Source organism: Sturnus vulgaris, chromosome 14, assembly GCF_052056855.1.
Source record: "Sturnus vulgaris isolate bStuVul1 chromosome 14, bStuVul1.hap1, whole genome shotgun sequence".
Classification (NCBI taxonomy): Eukaryota; Metazoa; Chordata; class Aves; order Passeriformes; family Sturnidae; genus Sturnus; species Sturnus vulgaris.
Genome location: NC_142256.1, coordinates 6,930,898 through 6,955,457, shown reverse-complemented (window position 1 = coordinate 6,955,457; position 24,560 = coordinate 6,930,898). Strand labels below are relative to the sequence as shown.

General features: G+C 39.4%; 1 long non-coding RNA gene across 1 annotated transcript in view; it reads right to left on the bottom strand.

Moving 5' to 3' along the window:
- LOC148222129 (uncharacterized) overlaps window positions 1–24,560 on the bottom strand; it is a 135,017-nt gene that overhangs the window by 74,984 nt on the left and 35,473 nt on the right. The window lies entirely within an intron of this gene.

Genomic DNA, 24,560 nt, shown 5'->3' with positions numbered 1-24,560 from the left:
GAGTGCTCCATTTTTCAACAAAGAAAAAAGTACATTTCCTCAGAAAATTTGATGGGCAATATCAGCAAATCTATCAGCCTAGATAAAGGCAGAAAAATCACAATATTTGGGCATCAAAATATGCAGAAACAGAGTATTTTAGGAAAATAATCGACTTCATATATTTTGATTTAAATGGAAACTCTTCCTTCTAGTCATCATTGTGGTGATCTCGATATAAATGTCTGTGTCATAATGTGAACTCCCTCCTCATCATAAACCTGGTCTTTGCTGTAGGCCTGCCTTTACTGAGCCAGCCTACAATCAGGAATTGATTTCCAGTAGAAGAACTACACAGGGCAGGAAGTGAGAGTCTCAGGAGGGAAAAAAAAAAAAAAAAAAAATCACTTGGTAGAAACCCCCATCGAGATAAATTCACTCACACAGGAAAAGAAAAAAAGCTGATCAGTGAGTGACCTGCAGCAAAGAGGAAAAAATATGAAGGGTAACTCAAATTGGATTTTTATGCTGTTTTTAACAACTCAAGAAAATTCTTGCATTATCCAGCTCTTTCTCCTTGACCCCCACAAAACAGTGGCTGCCCAGTGCTCACACATTTCCAATCAAAACTATCTTTGAGACTGGAAATGGAAGGATGCTCCTTTTTCTCTCTCTGTTTCTTGAAAACACTGAATATTCTAGAAAAATTCAAGAGTCTGAGCTAATTGAAATTACAGAACTGGCATTACCTTACATTCTGATTTGTTAATTATTAATGAATACATTGCACAGGGGAAATTTAAGAAATGTTAGCTAGTTAAAGAGATGATCCCAGAAAATTTAAGTGCTCTAACACCTTTCTAGAACGAGGGGATGCCCTTCAAGCCAGTTGTTATTCTTAGCAACAAATTAGAAAGTGTGTAAGAAAAAGAGTCATAAGCAGAGTTAAAAGTTAAAAAGATCCTTCTTTGCTAGAGAAGAGGAGAATAAAAATGCTGACAGAAATGTCACAGAAAGTGCACTAATGACAGCAGCACCACTGGCTCATGTGGCAGCAGGCAGAAAAAAAATGACAGCAATGAACACCAGGTTCTAACACTACACCAAAAAAAAAAATCCCCCAAAAAAACCCCAACCTGATGTAAATCAACTGTATTTTTAACAGAGATGCTCACAAAAATTGCACTTCAATCCAGCACCTAGAAACTTCTCCTTTCCAGTCATGATTTCTGAGGTATTTATCTTAAAATCTCCCCATGCAGAGGGGAAAAAAAAAAAAAAAAAAAATCAACTCGCAAACCAGACTTAGGAGCAAAATATTCTGCCACTCTTTAATCTGCATCTTATCAACATTGAAGCCAATGGAACTAGGAGGGAGTAATCATTAGGAGGAGTGATCTCAGAAAAAAAATAAAAATGCAGCTTACACTTCTATATAGAGCATCCTACGAGGTGTAAATGAAGCACCCAAACTCACCCTGGAGACTTTTCTCACCTTCACTCAAGTCTGAACCCAAACTATTTCTGAATTGTTTGTTTTGTTTTGATTTTCCCCCTTGGTTGGGGTGTTTGGGGTTTTTCAGGGGGAGAGGGGGTTGTTACTTGTTTGGGTGGTGGTTGTTTAGTTTGGGTTTTTCCATAATAAAGAGATCTTCATTGGCTTATATTTACATTTAATAGATTGGTTCCATTTAATGCACTTTGTTGTCTCAGAAAAGACAAAAGACTAAAAGCTCTGGACATGGAATTATCCTCCAGGAGAGGTTCTGCCTCTCTGGGACTCTGACACCACTCCTGGCAGCAAAGAATCTGTGCTGCTTTTACAGCAGCCTCTAGGAAGTCAATTCAGTTATTAATTACATCAGTGAGTAATCAGCTTACAATTAGTGAATTAAAGTTTCATTAATTATGTCCTGGATTACCAGCTTTTAGTCATGAAAATTAAGGGTGCAATTATTCAGCAGAAAGAAATGATCAAGCCAAATCCAGTAAGAGACCAATTTCATTGCCACCTCACTTCAAAGAACACGTTTGTAAAAGGGAACGTGATAAACCAGGAGCACATTTAACAATATCCCATTTCTACTCCAGCTGCTCCAATTAGTTTTTGTCTTTAGCATCTGGTAATACTGCCAATTTTAGCGTTTCAAAAATCAACATTATACCCTGACTAGGTACGTCTATTAATTTCTAATTGAACAAATTGATTCTGGTGTATTCAGAGATCTGCTAATTAAAATGACTGATGGTCAATACCTAAGTCATTTATAGTCCTTGTCAACATATTTGTCTTGTTCCTGGATGCATTAGGCACATTATGAGATGTTAAAATGCATCAATGACAAACTTTGAGGAGATCATTGATTAAGTCTCACTATTATTCACTGGTTTTGGACAGAAAGCAAAGATCCTGCACATCATTCAAGGGAACAGGGTCATCCAAGCATCTCACGTGGAATTAACATCATAAAATACCATGGAATCAGAAAAATCCATAGGACAAAAGTCAGCAGCTAAGCCACGTGTCCAGCACAGCAAAGCTGGTGGCACAGCTGTGCCAAGAAAATTTAGGGATTTATGCTTTCCCATTATAACATAGAAAACTAAGCTGTGATAACCACACTGTTCTGTGTAAAGTAAATAAAAGGAAAGGGTGCTGCTCTGCACCTCAAAATCGTTCTGAGCAAAGTAGACTTTAATAACTCACAGTCTGAGAAATTGCAATTTCATTTTTGCAAACAAAAATTACTTGATAGAGCCTAGATTGAATTAATTTTATACTTCTGGGAAAATCAGCCAGCAATCTTTTCTGCAGCAGACTGAAATAGGAACAACACAGTGCAGACATTGCCACACCATGCCAATTACCATGCTGGGGTCTCTGGTGAAACGTATTTCCAATTCTCAAAGTTGAAATGCCTTCAATAATGGTAATTAAAGATGCTCTAATGCTTAAAACCCTAAATGCACCGGGGATGGGAAGAGAGATTAAACAATTTCCAGTGGCTTAGCACGGAGCTGATGCTGCAAAACCCAAGTGGGACCCTGGCAGAGCCCACGTGGACTCATTTCCAGGCACTCTCCAGAACCTCAGACTGCCAAGGCAGGGCTGGGACCTCTTTTCACAGCTCATTAGCCTGAACATGCCAAAAATCACATCGGGGACTCTCCTGACAGCGTGCCAGGACACAGAGCTGGGATCCAGCACCCAGGGTGTCTCACAGGAATGCTTGAGTTGATGTTTCCAGCCCTTATTTGCATTTTTACCTATTTCGCCCTCAGCTGGCTCTGTGTTATTGAAAATGTGCATTCTAGGACCTTTTCTTTGTCTAAATTGGATAAATGGGCTGATAGATATTAAATGATATCCTCAATGGCACAACGAAACTTGATTTAAATCAGGGAAAAAAAAAGTCAGGAGGGCAGATCACCAATCACCATTAGTTCAAGTCTTCTCTTTTAATAGAATAAGCAGCCTCTAAATTGAGAAAAATTGCAGTGGAAGTAAAATGTGGTAATTGAGTTCTTGTTGTAATCTCCTTCAATGCACTAATATTTCAATGCATTCAAAGGCAGAACACACTAAGGCACGTTTAACTTCTCTTCATATTCATTTTCCTTCACAGCAGACAATTGAAAAGCCCCACAAAAGAGCAAACTCCCCATGTTTGATTTGCTGGATGGTCACTTAAGAGAAAGGAGAAAAGAATTCAATCTATTCACTTGCAATTCGTATTTATAATGTATTAATGTCCAAAGCTCAGCCCTAGTTTTGTATTTATCTTTCCACAAAGCAGAGTTCAACCCGATTTTTATCAGACTTCCTACATAAAACTACAGAAATCTCAGAATGGACACGGGCCAAATACCAAATACCTTCAGAGAAACTTAACACTGTATGCTGCCACAAAACACTGAAAATCATTGTGCAGATAAAGACCCCATTCCTACAGAGTGTTTTCCTTGAGACACACTCTGTAAATTCACTTGTGTAAGACCTGGATGGGGTTCAGGGCTCAGTCCCCACTCCTGCCACCTTCCAGAACACAGGCTCCTCACTCAGAGAAATTCTGATGAGAAAGTGAAAATTATTTATCAATGAAAATTATATATCAATGAGAAATTGGTATTTATAAAATACAGGGTGTACAAGACAAGCACACCTGTGGATGCAACTGTGACATTAAATTTGGGACAGGGCTGCAGTTAAAACCTTGATCTGGGGAACACAAGATGGTCCCACCTTTGGATGTGAATGAGATATTTAATTTGGGACAGGGCTGCAGGTCCAGCCTTGATCTGGGGTGTACAAGATGAGCCCACCCGTGGATGTGAATGAGATATTTAATTTGGGACAAGGCTGCAGTTCCAGCTTGCTCTGGGATGTTCAAGATAAGCACACTTGTGAATGTGGCTGTGACATTAAATTTGGGACAGGGCTGCAGTTAAAACCTTATTCTGGGGTGCACAAGATGGTCCCACGTGTGGATGTGGCTGTGATGTTTAATTGGGGACAGGGCTGCAGGTCCAGAGCAGCAAACCCAGCTGTGGGCAGGGCTGGAGAGGAGTGGGGGAGTTTTCCATGGGGGATCTGTGCTGGAATCTCCTGCTGTGCCAAAGCTGCTCCAGCAGCACAGGGCAGAGTGACCCTGCAGCGCTGTGAGCTCCTGAAACCACAAATTCATCCCCCGTGGACACAGATTAATGCCTGATGGGGGAGTCACTGCATTCAGGTGACTTTTATCTGGCTTGAAATGTATTCCTTCCACTCCATCAGCATTGGACAATGGGCATTTCATCTCCCTGATCAGAAAAAATTATGCTTTAAAACCTCAGCTCTAAGGAAAGCTCTGCATGTGCTTCATACATTTAAAGAGATGTGACCCACGTTGATAGGCACATAAAATATTTGATGCTTAAAGATGCTCTTCCTTTTAGAACAGTTTGTATTTGTCAGTCGCTCAGGGCAGTGAGATTTATTTTCACGAGGGTATGTCTGGGAAAAAAACAAAAAGCAACCAACAAATCAAAAGAAATATGGTTTCTGATCTAATGAGTTTTCACATTGTGTGGCAGTAATAGAATTGGGGGAGAAAATTTGAGAGCATAAACTCAAAATCTCCATTTAGTGATTTATCTTTAAAACTGCACTTACTTTTAGTCACAACACGACAAAGTTAAATCACAGTTTCTGAAATAATAAGTTACAGTAAATTATTCAAGTCCCCAGATAAACATTTCAAAGAGTGTTTCTATCATATTTAAAACAATAAGTGGAAAAGAAAGCTATGGAATAGAGACACTTGTGTAAGACCATTCACAAGAACAAAAATAACTGTACAAGAAAAGTACACTTTACTCCCAGCCCCCAAGTCAGTAGGCTGGAAAATAATTAAATACACAGGAAATCTTATTTCCTAGACAAATTTTCACCATGTTCCCTGATTAGACATCTTCCTGCATCCCTGTTGATTCCCAATAACTTCCTGAGCAAGGAACTGATATTTTTGCCAGGAGAAATTTCACACAGTTTGCCATCAGATGCTTCTCACACACATTAGACCAACTCTGGTGCACTTGCACATTTCAGGAAAAAATTCTGGATTTTCTGGGCTAAAAAACCCTCCCCAGATGCAACTACCCGAGTTCAAAAGTGCAAGATTAAAAGCCACTGATCATGAAGTCTCCTGCTGGTTCAATTCTTACTCCAAAGCTGGGAAACACCTCGGCATAAAACCACAGGCACATCTCTCCCTGTTTAGTAGCTGTAAAAATGCCCCACTGCTTATTTTCCACGTCCAGTTAAAGGGTTCAGAAATAGCTGACAAACCACAGCTGGATCCCGGGAAACATTTTACATCTCATTTCCCCTTTTCTTCTCAAATTTGACAAATGGCTCTGAGAAGTTCAACAATACATTAGAACTTGTTGGGCTACCAGGCATTCTGCATTTTTGCATTTAATCCCACACAATTAAAACATCAAGGTGACGTTTAAATTTTTGTGGAGATTGATTCCCACAGATACTTCAAAACCTTTTTCCCCTTTACAAAGATATAATTATACACAAAAAAAAAAAATCCACTTTATTTTCTAAGAAAGCCAAGCTTTCTGCATAGAAACTCTTGCTACTTGCCAGGATAAAAATAACTATAATTTTAAGAGTTTATCCCCAAAATCTCATTTTTTATGAAACAATGAAGCATATTGTTATATCATTTTAATGACAATAATAGAAAGACTTCTGACAGAATTACCTATGGAATCCCTGTAGCCAAATTTGTAGATTTGGACAAGATAATGGACTATGAGCTCCTATAAATGGCCTGAAGATTGTCCAGGCTGGACAAATGAAAGGGTTTTAATTAATATCCTAAATCCAGCTGCCAATCAGTACCAGAGGCAAGGGTGGACTAAGCATATACAGAATTCACTTCCTATTTATCATTAACAAGTACCAGGCAGCAGGAAAAAAATTGTACTCAGCTAAAAGCATGGCTTAAATATTAGCTATTAAAATAAAACTAATTAAACTAAATACTTTAACTGCCTATGTAAAGTCCAATTACAGCTGTAGAACCACGAAAAGTGAGTGCTAAAGCCATTAAGTACTAATACACCATTGTACTTACTACAAACAACAGAACAGCTCAATTAATTCAGTTTAATTACTGCAAACCAGTAGAAAATTTATCAATTTACTACGTATTAAGTCAACAGTTTAAAGCACAGCCAAACATTGATGCACAAAAACCCACAAGAGATGAACAAGTGATAAAATTCCACTCTGAACAAATGAGCAAACAGTAAATGCAGCAACATTTCCAAATTCACAAAACTCGGGGTAAAGGCAATGCGATAAAACGGATTAAACTGAATTTTTGTTTAAAAAAGGGTGGTTTTTATAAATCTTTCTAGAAAGTACAAATACAGAAGACTAATCAAGATAGAACTTTCAAGCTGAAATCACCAATTCTTAAATCTTTTAGTTGTCACTTGATCCATTAAGATTGATGAGCAGTTGTTATTGATTTTGTGCAGTAAAATCCTTTCAAGCAGCTGTACAGAAACAATCAATACATTTGGGACTGCTTTTCCCACAGCCCCTCTGTCCACCAAGACCTCCTGTTCCTCCTGCCTCCCCCAAGCTCTTTAGGACAGCTCTGTTTTCAGTCTGGCACATGGAAAATTTGAATTTTACTTCCCCCACCTTTGTAATAGACAGCAAAGTGGTGAATTTAAGTTATAAATAACAAACAAAAAACAACCAAACAAAAAAAAAAACCAACTACTTCAGCAAACTCACTTGTTCAGTAAAAGTCAGAGCTTGGACTAAAAATTGTAAAAAGCCCAAAACAAAACAAAAAGAAGGAGGAAAAAAAGATCTACTGAATTGTGACTCAGGGTGGATGATGTCACACGTGTCAAGAACATCCTACCTACAGATTTTCTAACATTCCATTCATTAATGCCTATCCAGAAACAGATTTCTAGGTCACTGACCCACCTGAAATTAAAACCTGGCTCTGAATTTGACATTTTCTACAGCAAATACTCAATTTTGAGCTGAGACTCAGGAAGAGTGTTCTTAAACCATCCTTTTAACACATGAAAAAGTGTAAAGCTGGAAGGCAAATTCACTGATAGTGGTACTCAAAGCACACAAAACAACCCTGAGTCGTTTCATCACACTGGTTAAAAACCCTGAGAATTTCCTGAGCATTGCACAGAGCCCAGTCAGTCCCTGGGCTGGATCACCATGAACTGATTGGGGCTGACTTAAAATATTTAAAAATAAAAATAATATTAAATCTTTTAATATTTAAACATTAAATGTCCAAAACTCTGTTTATTAGCACAGCAGAGCTCACAGACAAAGTGAAAATCTGAGTTGTGACAATGGGGTGGGTGCAGTCAGTGCTGCTCATTCCTCCTGCTGTTTGTCAGGACAGGCTGTGCTGTGTGTATTTCAATTATTAATGTCACAGACAAAGGCCTTGGCTCTATCAGGTGTGGGACAGCAGCTGCCACCTCCCCTAAAGCCACCCCTGCCATGCCCAGGACCCCCAGCATCACCCAGCTGTGACAGTCTTGTCACAAAAACAACCCCAAAAACCCAACCCCAAAAACCAATGTCCCAACCCAGCCCACAGAGCAGCCAACCAGCACCAAGCCCCAAAGGCACTGGGGCCAGGGTGGTCCCTGATAATCCTTTTTAGGGTTCTCAGATATCAGGGCAAAAGTGGTAAAAATAAAAGAAGAGCCATGTGACAACGAGGATTTAGTACCATAAAACACTTTGATAATAATAATGAAAGTAAAAGTAAAAATCTGAATAGAGTAACCAAGGGAGGAAGGTCTCTTTAGGAGCCAGTGGTCAAAGACAAAGGGAGGTCCAGGGTACAAATATGGGACAAGAGAGGGGGGTGAGTTGAGGTTAGGGTCCAGTGGGTAGAGGGGAAAATGGTGCAGAAGGGAAAGTTGGCTCCAGTGGGGTAGGATGGGTGGAACATTGCATCAACTGAGGGCCAATGGGGATACAAGGAAGGGAGAACATTGTGGAACTGGGAGTGGTGATAATTAACTGGGAGATGGGGGTTAGGAATATGTGTGAGGTATTAACATGGGCAATCCCATAACTCTTCAGAACTTTTTTCTGGGGTGGCCACAACTTAAACAAATGCCTCCCAAGGTTTAGGGTTGGGCTGTAATTGTCCTTCAGAGATGGCTGCCTGACCTGGAACACTGGTCAGGCTGACTCCCACACAAAGGCAATGCCACACCCCAAATTATCAGCTCTTCCCATTGCCAGTGCCACAGCTCTGGAATTTGGCAATTCTGTGGTTTGGTGCCACAGCAGCTCAGTATGGAAGTGGGTGTTGATTCCAAACTGGCACTGACAGAATTCCTGTGATGAGAAATCACAGAAATACTGACAGAGAAACAAGTGGCAAAGACAAATAAAAAGACATCCTATCCTAAAGGACTAAAGCATTTTATTCTGTCCCACTCAGGTCACTCATCCAAGCAAGCCCAGCCCGAGCAGAGCCATCCATGCACAAAGTGACAATCCCCTGACATCCAACCAGAGTTACCCTGAGTGGTGTCACTGGGAACATTTGTGCTTGATTTGAAGCACATTTATTTTATTCATTTTTGTCTCCTGAAGCACTGCAGCAATCACAAGGCAAGGCTGGAGAGTTAAGCATCAGTTCTGGGTGGGCAAAGCTGAAGATTGTAACTCTTAAACTCGGATCATCATGTTTAAAAATAAACAGTGTTGTCTCTCACTGAACAGTCATCTTAATAATAATTCAAAAGATGCTCTATCTCTGAAGGTGGAAATGGAAATAAAGAGTTTGCACAGTATAAGAGGAGAGGAAAAAGGAATTACTTTGCTTTGCAGATACAGACTTGCCCAGGCTATAGCTGTACAAGGGAGAGAGAAAATGTTTCACTACTGCTTCACCAACGGGATGAATTTTATGTGCTCATTAATAAGATTTGATTCTGGCTGATCTACTCTCCTCATCTGTTATCCCCCTCTAGAACAGTTAAAATTCTACATAAAATTCTGCTGGCTCGGCTGGAATATTGATGGAAATGTGTGTTTTCTTTTATTTTTTTTTGTACTGTCACTAACCTATTTTTCACTGCTTGCTAAAGTAGGCAAACCAGAAGTTTTGTTTTTGGAATTTGCATAACAATGTCACACCACTGGTATGTCAAAACAGAATTCTCAGTAATAAATACGTTCAAGTCAGCAATGATCTCAAAGTCATTCTTCTAAATTACTCCACTGATCATTTACAATACATCAGAGGTAGTGTCTAATGGCCATTAAACATTTGCAAGAAAAAAAAAAAAATTACTTTCACTGGCTACATTATCCTCTGTGAAGCATTTATTCAGAATGATCCAGTAAATTTCAACACTTCTTTTCCTACCACATTCACAAAGCAGATTATGGCCAGTGGGAACTAAGGTACAATAATATTTCCAGAATCCCTAAAGGACAGCCACTCTTTTTCTCTTTCTCTTCCCAGTAATCACTGCTACTGTCAAGATTTGGTTTATTGGCTCACATGAGCCTGTTTTCATCTCCTAACTGCCATGCTAAGATTTATTTTGATTCTCTCAAACCTTATTTGGAGGTCAAAAGAAGACCCAAAAGTCTGACACACAGCATTTTGTTAGCAAATTACCTTGCTGAAGGCAAACTATGCAGTTTTGACAACCTTGCTACTCCCTTGAAGCACATCCACCAATTTTTTTATTTTTTTTTTTTTAAATCACTTGCCCAGTGGCAGAACCACAGAGGGCTCCAATAGTTGTACACCTTCACAGCTTTTTTTCTGTACAGTGTTAATGCTTGAATTCACACTAGTCTCCACATTTGTTATTAAAAGTTCCACAGATATATTGCCTTGGAATTATTACAACCTCAGGGATTTAGAAAATGTCACCAAAACATTCAGGTGCTTCTGCACGAGTTTAATTTTTCCAATAACCACAATAAGAATATATTAAAAGAAAACTAGCAAGGACACTTAATCAAGAATATACATATCATAAACCATCACCATCCTGCCTTTGTAAGGCTTCCTTAGAAATCAACAATATTCTACTCATGTTTTTTTAAATATCATTCCTTTTCTCAGCACAAAGATTTATTCCATGCTCTACTAGCAATGAATTTGCACTCTGTGCTTCTCATTTTTAACTTCTCCTTGCTACTACGAAGACAGAACCTCCAAAAATTTCTAGTAAAATGTCATTTTTTGGTCTCTTTGATAGCGTTGAGCACTAACAGCTTCAGAAAACCCTTGGGGATATCAGCAAGTGTTTCATAAGTTTAGCAGCTGAGTCTTCACACCAGGCTGCATTTTTTTTGTCTTGTAATCTAAAAAGTCTACACCTGCACAAGATCATCAGTGCCTGCTTTCCACTGAGCTACCAGATGAAAATCCTTGTTCCACAGCAAGCAGTAATGACACACTGGCCTTCCTGCAGTCTGCTCTGGAGAAGCACAGTGACAACTGGCATGCCTCAAACCCCTGCAAATCCTCTGCAGAAATTGTTGCCAGTGCAGGCAGGACAAAAGAACAAAGTCTCTGCCACAAGCAAGCTTCAAGTTTGAAGGTTAAAGATGAAATAAGATTTGTTTTTTCATCTCTTTTTGCGTGGATGAGTATCAGTTGGAAAACCTGGTAGCAGCTGCTTTTAGTGCTGAAGTAAATAAAAAAAAAAGCTGATTGGTAAAGGCAAATCCAGAATTGCTCCAGGACACATTCAGGAATGGAATTTCCATCCCTGTGAGTGGAATTTCCTCTCCATGTTCCTACTCTTATACTGCACAACTGATGAATTCCATCCTTTTACCACGATGTATTTACAAAATCAACTCTGGCCCGGATGAAGGAATTTGGACCAATCTTATTTTTAACCTATGGCTTTAAGCCAGCAGAGAAGTTGCACATTCTAATACTTTATTAATATTTTACTTGCCAATATCCGAGTTCAAGGCCAGCTACAGAAGTTGTGTATTTTTTAATACCCAGTGACTGGAAATTAATGTGAAACATCCATCAAGGAAGAGAATATAAGAATTTGCTTCCAAAAACAAGGCAACTTTGTTTGCATACAATAAAAAAATATTGTGTGCAATATTCTTCCTCCAACTCAAGAAACTACCAGAGGTTCTGCTAGAGAGGACTTTTCACTGGGATCTTAAAATTCCAAAGAGCAAATGCTTTGTGTTTATTCTCTACTTTAGCTTTGGGTATTAGTGAAGGACATTCAAGATCTTAAGTCAGCCAAAGTGTGGCCATAAATAAATGTAGGTGAGAAATCAGAAAGAGGTTTTTAACCATTGGAAAGAGAAAGCTTTGTAATATCCTTGCAACTGGAAGACAACAATTAAGCTACTTTTAATCAGCACAACTGATTTATTTTCATCCAGACAGAGCTCTTATGTACACAGCTGACTAATAGCTAGGGAGAGGCAAGCTAGAAATGGAAAGAAATTTTTCAGCCAATGTTTCCAAATTTTTCTACCCATTCATTTTGGAACAAAAGGATATGTGTGTATGTGCTCCATAAACAATTCATCAATTCAAAACAAATAAATGCACTGTGTATATTTCAAGCGTGGGGTAATTTTGAAGTAATTTATATCATTTTAATTTAAAAATATCTTCTTAGAGATATTTATGATTAAGTATCAGCTGCAGTTACTTTGTGCAGAAGTGGAAAAAAACATCTGTTACTGAAAGACAGACCTTGAGCATGCTGACACAGTTGGAATCACAGAGAATGGGACACAGGAGAGAAACCACAAATCCTGCCTAGGGCAATACAATGAAGTTCCTTGAGCAGTCTCCAAAACACAAAATATTGCTCAAAAAGCCAACTTAATAGTTCTGTCCTTTATTGCATTGAAAACTTCCTCGTGTAAACTGCAAAAGCTTTACTGGAGATTCACACCTGCATTTCTTTTTGTTCTTAAACCTGGCCAGATGTTAATTTGGCAAAACCTGGTGGCATGAACCATGTGACTCCTTCAGTCATCACACATTTACTGTTTCTGGGTGTTCTGGTGGCATTTCTGGCACACTGAGTCTCCCACAGGCTGCAAAGTTTGTGTGAGAGGATGCAGAAATTCATCCAGGATATAGAAGATCACTTTGTCCCAGGTGAAGAAGTTCTCCACCTTCTCACCTTCAAAGCCAAACTGAAATCAGGTATCATTATAGCATCCTTAAAGATAATTACTAGATTCCATGTTCTATATTTTTAATTATTTTTCTCCAATAATCATAGGAGAGTGGTAAAAAAAAAAACAAACCATGGCATCTTGAGATATGTACACATGACTGCTTAAAAATCACTCTTCAACAGATGAGAAATAAATTGTTCCCAAACTCTAAATGTTTCACAAACAGTGATTCTTCACTATCACCCAAAAAAAGTTCACCAGGAAGAAGTCAACATGTTCAACTTCCAAAAGGCAAAAACATTAATTAAAAAAAAAAAAAAAAAAAATCAAAACAAACAAAAACCAAACAGAAAACACAATAAAACCCCCACTGTTCTGAAACAACATTAAAGCAAATGGCAAGCAAAGTTTCTCAGTGAAAACTAATTTATCAAATATTCCATTCTTAAAAAATTCAAACTTGTAGGGTTTTTAAGCAGATTAAAAATAAGCCCTCAATGTAAATCAAGTACAGAATCTTGAGGTCATTTGAGAATGAAATTATTTTATTATATAACCCTTTAAGGTAAGAGTTGAGGAATATCTTGAAAGCACAACAAAACTTCAGCGTGTGAATGAATTCCACATCTTAGAATGGAATTGTAATATTATTGTAATTATTATTGTAATATTCTTGTAAAATAATTCAGTAGGACTAGAGCCCCATTTTTTTTTCCATGAAAGATGCTTATTTAATGAAATGCACACTGAACACAAAATACAAAACACTTCCTTCCCTTCACTCACAATTTCTATTCCAATGTGTCTCCCAGGATTTGATCATAAAGGTCTTGGTGATACCCTCTGAAGGCAAGGGAGAACTGATGGCACAGGGTCTGGGTTTGCAATAAATCTGAATGAATTGAACAATGGCAAACTCATTTTACAGACACTGTTTCCATGACTATAAAATGGGAAGTGTAATTGAATATGTAAAGCGTGTGAGCATTTTAAAGCACGGGGTGATCTGTTCTGCTGTTCCCAAACCACAGGAGACTGCAGTCCTGAATTTCAACAATGGCTGGAATCAGCAGCCAGCAGAAGCTGTTCATCATTCCTGACTCTAAGAGGTATTCCTGGACTCAAGTCAACACTTTTTTTATTCAGGTTATATATTTACTTCAGGTAACTTTTTGGGGGTTTTCTGATTTTTTTTTTTTTTTTTAATTTTCCTAATGTTCACTGGCCCTTTTCAGTGTAATCAACTGGACACACCACACATCCAGTTTAAAAGAATGAACCAGGTTTTATTTCTAACTGGATTGAATTCTAATCCTCCTCTTTCCTGCCTTGGGACTGCTCTCGGGGTCACCCATGTCACAGAGAGCTCTGAAATGACAGCAAAAATCCGAATTTCAGACACAGCCAGCTCTGCTGCCCTCCTGGCAGCTTTAGGAACTCATCACCCACTGCCCTTCCTCTCACCTGGCAAGAAGCACAAATTAGCTATTCATATCAACTATATTTGATTAATTCTCCAAGCTACCTGAGAGAGAAAAGGAAAAAATCATCACCTCATTCCTGGTAAAGGTTTGTGATTTGAATCCCGCCGAGCTGACACACTAGAGGGCACGATTTATCCAAAAATGTGCTTTAGCAGGCAGAGAGAGGGGTGTGGGGATGGAGGAGGAACACAAAAAAAAAAAGCTCTTCCCTTATAATGCAACGAAAATGGCTAGTAAAACGTTAAAGCTCAGAATTATCCTTTTCATCACGCCTGAAACAAGATTACAGGCAGGCTTTTTAGAGAGATGTCCCTCTCTGCCTTCAGCACCCTGCACTGCAAGGGGCTGCATGAGGAAAGATCCTCGCTAAAGTAATGTTTGAGGAAGGTGTGGCTCAGGAAAATCTCCCCAAGAGCCCTGGTGCACACAAGCGTTCAGGGAAAAAAAAAAAAAACAAACAAAAAAAAACTCGACAGAAAGAATTCCTTGGAAAAGCCAGGATAAATTATTTTGGGGGTTGCATTTGCAAGCTGCAGTGTGCAGTTTCCATTGTGACACTTTATAGCCAGCAGCCTAAAAGGTACCACTCACTTTTCAAAGAAAAGGAACCTCAAAGGTGTCTAAAAAAAAAAAAAAAAAAAAAAAATCAGAAGGGAATTTTAATACAGCCTTCCTCCTGCACAGAGCTGGAAATGGAACCACTACAACCTGGAGGAACACATCACCTCCCTCCCCTGCAGCACAAGGAGCAATCCTGCAGCATTCCCTGCAATCCCTCCCCTCGGTTAGCCCCCCTCCAGTGGATTTGCCATACAGAACCGAGCACACAACCCAGAGACTGGATGGCTCATCCCTCCAAAGTGCCACGACTGCTCCAGTGTCCTGCAGCAATATCAGCAATATTCCCTCTGCTGCAAACTCTGTGATGGGCACAGACCGAACTGCTCCACGGGGCTGAGCTTATCTCAAAGGGATGGTGGCATTTTTAAAGCTTTTCTGGTTTTCAGTAGCAGATATTAACAACAGCCAGGAAAAAAAAAAAAAAATAATGCAGTTGGTGCAAATGCCATTGAGCAATGCTCAGAGTTAGGGATGTTACCAGGAGAGTAGATCATATTTTCTCTATAAAGCAGTTTAACCTCTGGCTCCCCAGCTTTAAGGCAATTGTGTTGCCTAATCAGCCACTGCATCTCTGGGTCATCTTCCTGCAGCTGCTGAAATCATTAGGCAGGGAATTGGTGAGGAAGCCGTGGAAACTCACACTAACAGCAGGGAATAAAAGCCTTTAATGGTGATAACTCGCATTGAAAATGACAATTTATGGCTTTTTACAGCATGTACCATAATTTATGGCATGTTGCACGCTGATGTAGATGTCTAATGAGTGTTGTAGGAAGCCATAAATCATCAGTGTTTCCAACTTCCTATTAAAACCTCATTTATTACTCTGCTCCAGAAGTAAATTCTGACAATAACCCCACCCTTGTCTTGCTTTATTAAAAGACAGATAAAAGATAGAAAAGACAAGTCTAACTGCAGCCTCATGCAGGATTAAAACCAAAACCACTCTCCAACAATACAACAGAATAAAAAAACCAGATGAGCTTTGCTAAGAAATGCATTGACTTGCCTGATCTCATTTATTTTATTAACAACTGGGGGAATACACAAAGAAACATTTTACCATCTTTATCCTCTGAAATGTAACATCTCATTTAAAGAGGCAATATAAAAGGGAAGAACAAGACAGGAAGCCTGTCTCCAGGGCACCACAAATCTCCCCACTGGTGACTATCTCCAAACTTAATCTACTATTATGGGGTAGTGGAGTTGTAGGATTCATAAAAGTACAATTCAGAGCTGAAGACTCAATCTTAAATAAGTACACGTTACCCTAAAAACCACCTTAACACTGAGAAAGAAAAAAAAATAGCATTCTGATGAAATAAAACACGGACCATTGAAAATAAAAATTAAAGAAAATGAAATTAGGACAAGTGTGGTATGTCTGGATATTGTTTTGGGGGTAGCCTGGGCTTTTTGCTTTGAGTATTATTTTCTAAGTCTCTGGTAAGTATTTGTCTATTTCAGACCAAAATCAAATGAAATTTCCTGTTTCAGACGAGATGTTATAAGTTTCACCTGTCTTTTATTAAAGGTATTTTATTAAAGAATGTTCTTTCAATAGAAATTCTCAAGGACAGAGCAACTTCTGATCAAACTCTCAGAACTGTTAACAACCTGTAGATGAGTCCAACTGGATAACAAAGCAGAGATATTTATAATTTCTTTTTAAACACAATTCTGATGGCTCATACATGCAAAAAGGCATTTATCCATAAACTCAAATGCAATTAAAACCGTTGAGATTATGCCAACCATAAAACAAATACATCTGGTTTATGTTTTAGTCTCAAATATGTAATTAAGCAGCACAAGAGCTTCATAAAAGCAGGGCTGTCTTTCAAAATATCCAATTTATTTGTGGCAGTCTTAAGAAACAACTTTCCCAGGACTCCCTGCAGAAGTCACCCATCTGTCCATATGCACAAGGGTAAATAAAAAAAAAAAAGTCTGCAACACCAAAAGGCAAACTCTGTAGAACTGGAAACACAGCCCATGTATTTTCTGTTAAGAGGGGAAATTAAACTTCAGCTTCCTGTTGCTGTAATTACACCACACCCACATCCCAAATAGGCAAATATAACAAAACTCATGAAGCAATTTGGGTTGGAAAGACCCTGTTGAGTTCATCTGGTCCCATCCCAACCTCAGAGTAGACTCAGTCTCCAAAAGGGTCACTCATGTGCTCTTTACACCTCCCTGAGCTTCTTCTAAAGTAGAGGCAGGATAACAAAAACCATTATCCATAAAATAAACTCTGTGCTGGAACACTTGATATCCCAAAAGACTACATTATTTCTCAGTCTTCACTCAGAGCTCTAACAGAAATATATAATTCTTGGAGACATAGTGAAAAGCACCCTACTAGAGCCAGGCAGATTTTAATTTGTCCAAACCGAAGTCCCCAGATTTTCATCATGCTAAGAACCTTCAGGTTATCCCCTGACTGCAAGAACCAGCAATTCAGCAGTTTCCAGATATTTCTCTCATTGGGAAATTTTTAGTGCACCCCCTGAGACAAATTAAACACGTTTGTGTTGGAACACGAAGAAAAGGAAAAGCAAATAAATGAAAGAGCAGCACCTTGGGTGGTGTCCTGTGGCCACAATCCTACAAGGAGGCATCACAAGCAGGTTCCTTCCCGGCCTCACACCAAAATCACTGCTGTGAGCACACAGGGATCCATCCTGGAATGGATGTTCCAGATTCCTGCAACTCTGGGATAAGCACCAGGCAATGCTGGGGCTGTTCCACACTCACCAGTCCAGGCTGCTCCATCACTCCCCAAGCTCTTCCACCTCTGCCATTCCTGCTCCCAGACAGGTGAATCCCCTCTGCATCCAAACCCTCTCATCCCTTGATCACAAATCAGCTGCAAATCAAATTTCCCTTTCAATTTTGCCCAGGACCAATGAAACCCCAGCACACTGAAAACTGACAGCAGCCACAGCCCAGGTTTTATCCAGGTGAAAGGACTTGTCTTGAAAATTCAGCTCGCAGTGATTTCTTTCATAAATACAGCAATTATTTCACATTTTCTTATGTTAGCAAGGTCTGGAAATATGAATCTCCAGTTTGCAGGGGGAAAGGTCAGCAATGGCTGGAGCTACAAGCAGAACACAGTTCTGCACCTCCAGCCCACTCCCAGCAGAGACATCCTCAGCAATCCTGCACATCTCCAAAGCACACTGCTCGAGCACTCCAGCCTGCTCAGCAATGATAAAAACTGCAGCTTCTGCTGACACCTTAAAAACAATTCTCTCTCACAAAAATCCCATCCCATGTAAAGGCACAGACATGAGTGATCCCACGTTCTGCAAAGCCTCTCAACTGCTCCTTACACAACTCTGCTCTGAGAGCCAGAAGCAGCATCTGTTAAGGTGCAATCCTTCCCACCATTTTGGATGCTTTAATGATTTTATGTGGGGTTTTTATCTATCACAGGTTCAGCCTCTGTCACTCCAAAGTACAAAGCAGCAGTAGCTGCTCTCAGTAAGAACTGTTTAACTACCAGCAACTCTTGGATGGGAGGAGAAAGCAGAAGCAGGAGCAGCCAGCCCTCCAGCAAAGAAATTAAAATTAATATGTTTTTATTGTATAAGACAATCCCTGCCTGAAGCAACACTTGAAAATTATGGAGAAACTTGAGGAAATTACCAATAAACCATCTATTTAAGATCAGCTCTCTGGGTCTGAAACAGAACAAGAACTCCCAATAAGTTCAGAGTCCAATTTATTAGACCAATGTAACTTAATAATTAAATCTTGGGAGAGGAAAGAAATCTGGAAGTGTCACTTGCTCTTTATTCTTCCTCTGCTAATAAAGGTAAGTTTTCCACATGCACAGAGTTTCTTCCATACCCTAGATTTTGGCCATTAAAAGTAGAGATTGCATTGATAAACGTGCACTTTTAAAAGGAATTAACAACATTAGAGATATGTGCAGTTTATGCAAGGCAGAATTTATAGCCAAAACCCCTTTTTTTCTAATAAGGTTGGGAGATTTACACCAAGTAAGAGTAAATTAATGAACAATTCAGATAATGCTTTAACTCATCCAGCTTTAACTCATCCAGTAACTCCATGTGCAAGTCCTCAGAATGGTCACATGCAAAAGACAAAGAGGAAAATTTGCATTTGGACTTCTCAGTTCCTCCAAGTATTTGTAGTGTTGTATCTGAAAGAAAAAAGCTGGAGGAATATTTATGAGTTGTATTTAAAACCAGTATTTTAGACACTGGGAATGAGGCAGCAGTCAGTAGGAAGATTTTAGGGTGTCAGACCAATCTCAAGGTCTCTGTGTATTTATTTTCTCATTTATAATCAAAGGACTGAGAGAACAGATCCTTTTGGTGATGTTTGAGCTGTGTGAGATTGAATGAATGGAAATCTAAGAAGCAACAAGTAAGCCCTGCCTGCAACACCCAAATCAGAAAAAAAGAAAGTGGTGATGAAAGCAAACAGAATTCTTAAAATTACAATTACATTTTCCCAAAAGGAATTTTTGAAAAAAATGAAAAGAAAAAAGTTAACTCATTCTTGATGTATTAAAACCTCACTCCCTTCAAAACTACTAGTTCTGAAGGAAAAAAAAAAAGTCATTGCTAAAACTTTGGCTTATGCAAAAGTCATTAAAATTAATGAGAATATTTGATATTTATTTCCAAGAAAAAAGTATTTTTTTTTCTGCATGAGAAAAATCTCCAGCCTCCCAGGAACAGGGTTAAGAAATAAACTATCAGGTATTGGAAGTCTCTGAATCAAATTCCAGCTTCAAATCCTCACTGAATTTTCCCCAGCTCTTTTTATGAGTTACCTATTTACATTGTATAATAAAAGTTGTTTTTCAGCACAGTAAACTTTATTTACTATAGTACAGCCCCACGCTGCAGCACACAGTTTCTAATATAAAGGATGGAGGTCTGGTAAAGCTAGAAATTGATTTTTGCTTCTCTGTGACCAGTGGACATTTCAAGTGGCACCCTGCAATATCCCGAATTCTGTCTGAAGGAGCTATTGAGGTTAAGCTGTGCACTAAACTTTTGAACTGAAACTTTTGCCTTTTTAGATTGGATCTAGGTTTGACTGGAAATGTGCATTTGTTGGTTTAAGTGGTGTTTTATTAAACTGGAGCTGGTTCTTCACATCCCTGCTGGTGGGGGAGCACAGACAGTGATGCTGTGTCACCACAGTTTGTCACTCAGCATTTCATCCAACAAAACCGACAAACCCCCACCACCACTGCCCTTCATCCTGCCAAATTCCCTGAGAAATTCATTCTGCAGTGCAGGGAGCTTTTGGCTTTACTGAAAAAAAAAAGTAAAGAGCCTTATTTAAAAAGGGTAAAGCCATGCAGAGGAAGCACTGGTCAGCATTTCCCTGGTACTGGGCAATTCCTGACTGGAACCTGCCACATTAACACACCCCAAGCACCAAACAGCCAGGAAAATCCTCTCTGTTACAGGCTCAGAGCTATTTGTACAAACCAGTCTCAATAAAAAGCACTGCTGGTGTTCCAATTCCCTTTCTCTATAGCCAGGTTTGGAGCCACTGCAGTGTATCTGCTCCTAATTTTGGTGTAAAGCTTCACAAAACCGTGCTCAGCATTGATTTGTGCTGATTAATCCCTGCAGGCAAGCAAGTTCAGGGCACTGAGATCCAGGAATAGGTGTTGGGGTGGCAGGAATGTGCATCAGGAGCATCAGGATTCAAGTTCTCTTTACAGGAGCTGGACTTATTAATTGATAAGAGCAATTACACGCCCTGCTCATCAACTGATATCGGCTCCGATAAAATAAAAGGGAATGAACTGATAAAAAGGAATGAACTGCAGTGTTTGAGTGGGGATCTGCAAGTTACATCCCTCGGGTTCTGCTCCTGATCCTGACCTTAGCACAGCTTCAAGTGACTCCAGCTCCCCTCCTGTACCCTTACCCAGGGACAATTCTGCTAAATGTAAAACAAGGAGGACACAGAGAGCAGCTGGTCTTCGGGGAAAGTCTCAACAAGCCCGTGGTCTGTACTTCACCACAGGGCAGTGTCGTGCAGGAAAAGAATTAACAGAAATGAAATTTAAATAGATTATTAGACTGGTGGGCTGGTGTGGTGGTTGAAGTTTTTGGTTTGTTGGTTGTTTTTTTTTTCCTGACAGTTTCTCAAAGCCAGAATCAGGTGTGTTGTTCTACACAGTTACTCTCAAGCACTTTTCATGATCTTGACTAATGATTATCAAATATAAAAACTGAAAGGGGCAGAAAATTCTGCTCTGAACCGTTGCCATTTCTTTGCCAGCTAACCAGCAGAGATCAAATATCCCCACAACACCCAATGCAAAGGTGCTCTTCAACTCTTCTTGAAAGTTAACTGACAGTTACCTGTGCTATGTTAAATTCCTACAGCCCACGGGTACTACCCAAAATCTGGGCTATGATTAAAGCTGTTCCACATAAAGCTGAATGCACAGTGAAACACACCCTCGAACTAAAACTGCTGCTAAAGTCCTGTTACCTGAGCAGGTAAATGAACCAAGAGAAAAAGCATTCTAATGTGATGTGGCTGTAACCCAGCTAGAGGACAGATATTCTCTTGGTTCTCAACAGACTTCATGGAAAGCAGCTCAGGTGCTCTGAAGAGCTCTGACAGCTTTCACCTCTCAGCCTGGCAAAAAATAAGTTGGCCCTGCCAAAAAACGTGTGTTGGCCTTGCTGAGCACAGCAGCTACTTGGATTTGGGCTTTGTTAAAAACAGAAGCAGCAAATTGCTCTGAAAGAATTAATTTTGTTACAAAAAACCAGGAATGTCTCACATCATGTTCAGAGCTTATCCTGCTTTCATTATCCGGCCCCTGTAGCCTGCAGGGTGCTAAAACAAGTGTGAAACACCTCAAAATATCAGAGAGAAAGCAACATCACAAAACATCAGCCAGGTTCTTAGAGCTCAGTAGAAATAAAGGGAATAGCAAAGGTAAGGGAGGTTTGTAAAACAGGACAGTGTCCAAACACACTGATTGCATGTCTTAGGTGTTATTTTTGTGACCAAACATTCCCAACTTCTCACACGAAAGAAATGCTATTTATGATCTCAACCAGAAAAGAGGCTGCCAGCCAAACTCAGCAATTAATTTTTTTTTTCCTTAGTGAATATTTACATCCCAGCACTTTACCTCGTCCTCTTTATTACTGCACTGCTCATCCCAATGTCAGTGGTTTAATTCTTTAAAACCCAGTCCCTCTCCAGAGTGAGAGCAGATCTGTAGTTAAGAGCACCCTCTAACAGATGGAGAGGAGTTGGAGGCAGGGCTGCATCCTCAGCCCCCAGGAATCATCACTTGTGAGCATCCTCCTGGAGAGAGAGGATCCTGCTGAGAAACACTGAGCAGAAATAATTATCCACACTCCTGAGCAGCAACAGGGACTTGGCTTAATGGTGCTTGGAGAGTCAGATGAGTGTGCTGTGGATGCTTTGGGCACCAGGAAAAGAATAATCAGCATTTAACTGAGCTCATAAAATTCACTCTTGAGCTAGGACTTTTCTGTTCCAGGGAAAAGAGGATGGAACACAGACAGATTTAATAATATTAATTAATGTTTGTCTTCCCATCCTTCATACACTATGTAATATATATATTTATCTTTGTACACTATGACAGGATTTTAATAACTGGGAAATCTGCCTTCAGATCTTGCAGTAAGAAGGATAGAACAGAACTAAATCTAAAAAGGTTTTCAGAGTTAATGAGTACATTTGAGAGGGCCACAAGTATAATTCACCTTGATATAACCAAGACTTCTCTGCTGTTAAAAATATAACTCTAAAACCAAAGAATATGCATTGATAATGACAAAAACTTTGTATTTTTAGGATTCTTGCTGCAAAGTCACTTTGAAGAAAGAAGAAGCATTCCTTAAAACCAAAGGCAAGAATATTATCATCATAATTAATGGGTCCTACAGAAGGAATCTTCATCCCAAAGTCACACTCACTTGGCAGTAAAGCCCCACAACCTCAATGAACCTCAAGGATTGTGCAATTAAAGCCCCAGAATTTTAACTGTGTTAATTAAATGCAATCCTGAATAACTGATGGCAGGAAAAAAAAGTTCAAGGGAGGTGCAGGGGGTTTGCTCTTTTCCTGTTAAAAGTCCGAGTAAATAAAGAACTGTTTTTGTGTGCCATGTACTCCCAGGCACTATTTAGTGTATTTACAAGAAAATAAAGTTATGCAGGACAGGTTTTACTGCACGTGTGGTGGCAAGGAATGTACTCCTGGTGTCATTCCAGCCTTTAGAAATTAAACACACTTGGAAAAGTGGGATTTTCTGTAAAACCCAGCAAATAATTTACATGGAAACACTGAATTTCAAAATCCCAATATGAACCAAACATTGCATATAAAATGCGACTTTATAATAGTATTTACCTGCTGAATGCCTTCAACACACACAGTTTGAGAACTGGTGACCAGAAAAGCTCCTTGGGAAACTCAATTTTTTATTTTCTTTAAGCTGAACCAGCTCAGATTTGTTTACAAGTGTTTAAAACACTCAGAACATGCCAATGAGCACAGAGTGAAGAACAAAGTTCATGTCAGGGGTAGAGAATGTGTGATCTTGGCTCTTGGAAGAGAGGAAATCTAATCCAGATTTACATTTCAGCAAAGATGCAGCACACACCAATAACTTTTACAAATTGCAGAGAGATTCTTAAGCCAGAAGTATTTACTGAAGATTTTCTTGCAAATTTGCCTGTCAATAATATGTTGGTTAGAAGATTCTTATTGAACACTACATCAACATAAGATAAATACTGAGTCAGAGGAGAGCTTGTTTATGATTTTATGATGAGTTTTGAGGAGGCAAGTAGTAGATAGAAGACTTAGGCATTTAAAACAATTTAACATAGGAAATGTGTCAGTTCAATTACTGTGGAAAAAGAGAATTTTAATTTAAAAGCATTGCTCAGTGAAGAGTCCAACTCTTCTCCCATTTATTATAAGATGCACAGAAGTGGTTTTTATAGCATTGACTGGTGTATTGATTAATTTCTAAAATTCATGTTCCAGACCTGACAAATTGCCTCGGTCTGTGGCATCCCAAAAACACAGCAAGTTTTCTCAAGCAGTTCATCACACACGTTCTATCAAGAGAATTCCAGGTTCCTTTTATTTGTGCTCAGGTTTTTCACCGAGGTGCCCCGAATAACAATGATGTTGATTAGGCATCAACCACTCCAAGGCAAACCTGGAGAGCTGCGATTTAACTGAATGGTAATTGAGCATCTGGAATGTAAAACAAGAGGTACATGAAAAACAAAGCAAAATATTTTTATCTTACAGAGGAATAGCTGGAAACTCACTGGAGGCAGAGAGCTCCCATCCATTCTGGATGTGGAGAGTGAAGGTGACACCATTTCCATTTTCACAGTATTTCCATCACAGGGTGTGACAATGCACAGAGGAATCTCCGTGGCAAAATGCTAACATCCATTTTTCTCTGCTGGGAGAAGGAACTGAAATGCAGAGGTGTCAGGTCATGTAAAAACAACCTTTGAGTGCTGTTTAACAACGCTCAGATGAAGCACATTGCATTAAAATGAGTCACCTGCCAGCTGGAGCTGTGTTTTCAGAAAGCTGCATTTTCAAACACCAACCCACTGCAGAACAAAGAGCCCCTCACACAAAGTTACTCCGTGAACAGAAGCCACACTGGTGCAAGCCACGGGTAAAAAGAAGCAGAACGGTCCTGCAGGAGCTGGGGT